Source organism: Ailuropoda melanoleuca, chromosome 2 (assembly GCF_002007445.2).
Source record: "Ailuropoda melanoleuca isolate Jingjing chromosome 2, ASM200744v2, whole genome shotgun sequence".
Taxonomy (NCBI): domain Eukaryota; kingdom Metazoa; phylum Chordata; class Mammalia; order Carnivora; family Ursidae; genus Ailuropoda; species Ailuropoda melanoleuca.
In genome coordinates, this window is record NC_048219.1 from 58,096,327 (window position 1) to 58,103,024 (window position 6,698).

Here is a 6,698-nt window from a genome sequence, read left to right on the forward strand (position 1 = left end):
AGGATTCCCCTGGGATTCTTTGAAAGGCTTAGCTCCACTAGTTCATGTAAGTGTTTGTGTGCAGATCGTTAACTATCTGACAGGCAGGCCGGAAATGCAGGTAGAGAACTAGTGGGGGAAGGGAGAGAATGTTCAGGAGGCAGAGGAATTCAGCGGACACCTGAGGCTTGTCAAGGCTCAAGATGAACGTTGATGAAAAAATAATGAAAGTCAAAATGAAAATATGATATTTATTTCCAAGTTATGCTTTATACACCAGGGCCCTTGCAGGCAGACTGCTTGGGTTCAAATGCCAGCTCCACCACCTATTTAGCTGTGTGACTTTGGATAAGTTACACAACCTCTCTAAATACCAACCCTCTAGGGCTGTGTAAGTATTACATGAGTTAATCTATATAAAGCACTTAGCATTGTGGCATGCAGTAAATGCTACATACATGTTTCTAAGATGATTCTGGAATAAGATATTACAGAATATCAGGTATTCTCCAAAGCAGGGATTATTTGTGTGATTTAACAAAAGCAAAATACTCCTTCCCTAGCCCCCAAAAGAAAGAAAACAAAAAAAGGAACATTGAGGAACGAATGATGCTGGCTTTTTGGGTTTCCCAAGGAAGTCAATCTGAAATTTAAACTTCTTTGAAATTATTCTCCTAATTTCAGTTTTCCTAGGGGTTTGGCAAAATTTCCAAGATTGAGTTGCATGTAGAGACAATCAGCAACCTGGGTCTGTTCACTTTTCTATGTTAAAAGGCTTTGATTTATCTATTATTGTATTTGTCATTTTAAGAACCGTAGTCAACAAGTTGAAGTATAACTTTTTCATTTGTGGGGAAGAAAATGTTTGTTTGTTAGGACTTTGTTCAGTTTGCACAAAAATGAACTCTATGTATCCTATCCAGTGCGTCTGTGCATATGGAGCTGTGGGCTTGGAATAGACATTCACTGATTCTTTCCAAAGGAACAACCAGTAACAAAGTGTCCTGATCTGCCCTTCTAGTCTCATCAAATGATTAACAGATTGCCAAAACAGAAGTATCAGAAGTGGTATGTGTGGGTGCAAACAGCAGGCCCTAGGAATCTCAGAGGCAGGTAGATGTGAAGAAGGGTACAGGTTCATTGTCATTGAGGTGGCCCGTTGGGGGGTCTTGGCAGTTGATATTTGGCTTTACCATGTCAGTTTTGACATGGCACAGGAGAAAGCCCAGACCACTTTAAGGGCCGGTCATGACACTTTTATTAAATTATAAAATTATTTAACCAAAATTCTTTTTGGTGCATCCCCAAAACTCTTCTGTTCAGGACAGGCCTCCCTGACTGACTAACCCTCTGATCGTATCAGAAGACCTACTGCTTTCTCACATTCTATTCTGTATCCCAGTTGGATACAGGCTGAATAAAAATATGCTTTCTGGTCCTCACACTTAGTTTATATGAGTGAATGCTGATGGAAATGGGTAAGTAAATAGTTTTTAAGTGTAGGAGATCAAATTACTTCCTTCACAACTTGAAGCTCTTGACAGCTCTGGAAATACTAGGCTTTTTCTTTTTTTTACATGTTAAAGTGGGTTGATCTTTACCTAGCCTTATAGCAGATTGCCAGATTGTCAGCTTTCCATATATTATTTTTTGAAAAAAAAATGAAGTGAGTTGATTCATTTGGGGGAAAGATTTCTCAAGCTCCAAAAACTTAAAACCATGGAAATCTGTAAGTGCTTTTTGAGTTCTATAGAATAAGGGACAGAACTTTGCTTCTGTAGGAACTAGTTTAGTTGTTTTTATTTTTTTTAAATATGGAATGTTTCATGAATTTGCGTGTCATCCTTGTGCAGGGACCATGCTAGTCTTCTCTATGGCATTCTAATTTTAGCGTATGCGCTGCCAAAGAGAGCAGTAGTTGCTTTTAAACAATTGTCTCTTACTGGGCATTTCCTGTGTGTCCGATAACATATATGTACATATATATGTATATGTGTGCGTGTGTGTGTGTCTGTGTCTGCATATATGTACATATATGTAATGGTTAAAATATTCAAACTCGTATAGACAGGAAGTGGATGAAAAGCACTGCCCTTTACTGATCTCTAAAGATTTCCAAAGTTAATGACTTTAATTGCTTCACTTTTTAGCTCTTCTGGTATTTACCATCATATTTCTAAAGGATACATTGTATTCTTAATTTTCTTAAGACTTCAGGTAGTATCTATGGCTTTCCAGATGAAAGATGCAAAATTTCCTACACTTACACTTTACTTTCTCCCTCTCCCCCATTCTCCTCTAAGTTCAGGGTCTTTGTTGTTTATTGTTTTCATTTTCCTATTGGTTATCTTTGATACTTGACATTATACTTAACCTATGTTTTTCAATCACAGCGTCAGACTGGCTCTATTTTCCCCATACTAGGTGAGACAAGGAAATCAGTGTGCCTATACTTTCTTCTTTTCTTCCTCCCTGCTGACTTGTGTCAGCTAAAATATTATATTTTACATTTTTTTTAGTTTAAAGAAATTTATATGCAAACATTATTTTAATAATTTATACTTATATATTGTGCCATTACATTTCCTTCTGTATCCAGTGTCTTTCAAACATTGTCTATAGTTCGATTTAAATATAGGAACATCTGAAATAATCAACATATAAACATTAAGAATATTACTCTTTCTATAACCACGTAGTATGGTTAGGCACATGGAGAAAGCAGTGTAATCCCACATAGTCCCAAACACCAAAGTCAAAGATTGACATAGAAATAATATAATTAATATTATATATTATTTATTATTAATATAAATTAAATAAATATAATGCAATTAAATATTAATATGTTATATATATATCAACAATAACTCAAAATAATGTCATGTTTTAGTTTGCTTCATATTTTACTATGACTTTCTTTTACATTTATTTTCATACGCACACTACCATCCTCAACCCACCTTCAGGTTTTTTTGTTTTTTGTTTTTTGTTTGTTTGTTTTTTTTTCCCCCATAAAGTCCTCTGGTTTCCTTCTAATTTCTACTCATTACTTTTAGGGTGTACTATTCGTTCTGAGATTTCTTTCGTTGTACTGCTAGATTAGATTAAACTGTTTCTCAGATTCCTTTTCTTCTTCTTTCTTAGATTATTTTTTCATATTACTGGAGTACATCCTCATAATATTTTCTTTAAAAAAGGTGGATGGCGGTGCCTGGGTGGCTCAGTTGGTGAAGCATCTGACTCTTGGTTTTGGCTCAGGTCATGATCTCAGGGTCATGAGATTGAGCTCTGTGTCAAGCTCCCTCCTCAGTGTGGAGCCTGCTTAATATTCTCCCTCTCTCTCTCTCCCCCTTTGCCACTGCCCCTGCTCACATGTGCTCTCTCTCTTTCTTGCTAAAATACCTAAATAAATAAAAATCTTTTTAAAAATAATAAGAAAAAGGTAGATGTGTAGTAGACTATTTGAGTTCTTTATGTTTAAAATGCCTTTATTCTTCACTTAAATGTTATTTATAATTGCACTTTATAAGGTATTCTAGGTTTAAATTTGCTTTATAGGCTTTTAGGATCTGGTGTGGTTGTTAAGGCATTGATGTCGATCTGATGGTCATTTCTTTTTGAGCACTTTTTATTTCTCTCTTTTTGAAATCTTTTAGAATTTTTCTCTTCAAACTTAGTTCTGAAATTTTACAAGTATGCATCTAATGCATTTCTGTCCACTTGCCATTTGGTGAGTCTGCCAACTGTTGATTTGATATTTTTCCCAGCTCCAGAAAATTTTCTTCAACTATTTTCTTTTGTTATTTCTTTGATTATTTCAACTCCTTCATTGTTTATGTTGTCTTCGTTTAAACCACCTTTTAGATACACATAAGACCTTCTGAATATATGCTTTATGTCAGTGCTTTTCAAGTTTTAATGCATGTGAATTACCCGCAGGTTTTTTCAAAATAAAGAATCTGGGTCACTAAGTCTTAAGTGAGGCCTGTGACTTTGCATTTCTAATGAGACAGATGATGTTGATCTTGCTGTTATGTAAACCACATTTTGAACACTGAGGCTTTATATTTCTCGAAATAACTTTTTGTGCATCTTTTCCTTTTTTTTCCCTTTCCGTTAGGGAATGTTTTATTAATTCCTCCCAAATTAAATTTCAGCCTTTACTTCTGTCTGCTCTGATTCAGCTTGTAGTTAATTCATTTTTATGTAATTATATATATATTTTTAATTTTCAAGAAAGCATAGCAGCCTCTTTTTATATTACAAATACAATATATTCTTGATATTTTAAGGATAATAATTAGAACATTTTATTGTTCTCTTTTATTCCTTCCACTACCACTGTCTCTTCTGTGATCATTTTTTTGTTTATTTACCTTCGTCTTTCTTTTTCTTCCACTTGATTTCTCTTAAATATCTGGAAATCCTTGGTTCATCACTAATTTGGGGATGTAAAGGACTATATTATAAATATATTATATTTACATTTATAATAGCTGGCCTTCATATCCTTTGAGGTCGAATGAACCATTTTACCCCAAAGGCCAGTGTTCTGAATGAGGGGGCTGCCTTTAGGCTGTGTCGAAAAGGGGACCCCTACTGACAAACGGCTTTTTCTTCTAGTACGTTAACAGGCATGGGGTATCACAACTGCCAAATAAGCCAACTATTCCATGTACAGAAGAAGAAGAGGGCCTCCCTAGCACAGCTGTTCTGAAAATGGTCTTCCCATTAACAAAACTTGATTTCTATCCTTAGCAATTTGTTCAATCTGTACCTGTTTGGAGCCTCTCAGGAGATATTTTAAAGAAAATGAACCCCACCTCCACTACACCTCTTTTTTTATGTGTGCATTTTGGGTTGTGATTTACTCTTCTAGAGTTTATCCAACAATAAAATCCAAGCTACTTCCTAGCTTCCGAGACTTTGTCAGACTTTCTGGCCTGCTAATGCCCCCTTTCTCCTCCTTTTCTGGGGCTTGTTTCAAGCGCTGTCAAGGATTATTTATTTTTATACATGAATTGTCATTTCAATGGGAATTTAGCATGGAAAGGAAGCCCTATAGGTCCTGTCCATCCTACTGAATTAAGAAACTATATGGCTGTCTTAGAACTGTTCTAAATGCTTATCTGAACCTGGCTCACACTCATCTGGCTGTTCACAAACAGACAGACCTAACTGTAAATAGGTAAATTCCCATACAAGTTCCCCAGACCTTGCTAATTATTCTTCATGGATCAAGTAGGATTTAATAGTGTTAAGGGCTTTGGATGATTTTAAATTGTTCCCTAAGCCTCTTGGCAGTCCCATGTGTGTACAGAATAGCATGATCACAAAAGCAAGTAACTAGAGAGAAGTACCTAACCTAAAAAGGCTAGGATAAAAATTAAAGTTAAAAAAGAACTTGAACTAGCCTACAATTTACTTTGGGGTGTTACATATTTTGATGTTAGTTGAGCTTGACCAACTCTACCTTGGATTTGCCAAGAAAATAATTGATGTAATCACAGAGCCAAGAATGATAACATGTGAAGATCTGTGAAGGATTGGCAGGACCCCAGATCACTGGGAAAAAGCCAATGGAATACCTATTTTTAAAAGGCAATAAAAAGTTGTTTGAGAATTGATGACCTTTAATAGAGTGAAAAAGCAGTGCATACAGATTACCTTGACCCAAATAAGTTTTAGACACTCTTACATAGTAATGGCAGTAATGAGTAGAGGAAATATATATTCATATATTACACCAACATAACATTAAGTATCCAAAACTGGATAAGTGTTTTTAATGTAAAAATCTTAGATTTTTATTTATTTTATTTGTTTCTATCATTTTGTTAGGATTAACTCCATATCTTGTCAAGCATCTAGATAATTGAAGACATCTTGATTTTGGCCACATTTCTCTATTTTTGCATAGATATGCATTGTCATGTAAATGTTCCTAATAGCACAGAAGTATGATGTTAAATCAAAATTACTAATAGAACCTTTATTCAGATGCCAATTCCTTCCTTGATAACATATGTAAGGTATATGTTAAAATTTTGCAGAGATGACTGAAGCCTGATGGTGGCTGCCTTACTCTAGAATTTAAAATTAAATTCAAGTTGATTTCAATAACTGAAGTCATTATTTTGAAATAAAACCAAATAAAATGGAGTAAGTGCTGAGATAGGTTGTTTTAATTAAGAAGGAAAAAAGAATCCCCACATTTTTTGAAGTAAGGGATAACTATTAGGCAATAATTGGGTAGCAGAAGAAGATTAGGAGTTCTCAGAGTCCCCAGGCAGTATTACCCACTGACTATAACTTGATGAGATCTTTCACACCTCTGGCCTTTGTCTATAATGCTTCCACTGCTGGTATCTATTTCTTTCCCTTCTTTATCTTGCAAATTTTCCACTGGTCCTTCCAGTCTGAAGACTGCAAAGTATTTCTTGCTATACATTTTGAGTTAGTTTCTCTGTCCTCTGTGTTCCCTTGATATTTTGGACATTGAGATACAGCCAACATTTGTTGAGTGCCTACTCCCTACCAGGCACTGCATCAGGAAGTAATAACTATATCACAGGAGCCTGACCTCAGTACGATTACCTTTCTGTAACCAATTAAGGAAGCTGAGGCCCTGAGAAGACACACGAATTGCCCAAGTTTACACAACTAGCAGGTAGCAAATAGATTTCTAAACTATATAATTATTTGTTTATATCACT

At 35.2% G+C, this 6,698-nt stretch overlaps 1 non-coding gene across 1 annotated transcript; it reads right to left on the minus strand.

The window, feature by feature from the left end:
- Positions 1-1,787: 1,787 nt before the first annotated feature.
- On the minus strand, positions 1,788-1,892 carry LOC117801204. Its single transcript, XR_004623734.1, has one exon. It is a non-coding gene; the product is annotated as a U6 spliceosomal RNA (small nuclear RNA).
- Between the last annotated feature and the right edge of the window lie 4,806 nt (positions 1,893-6,698).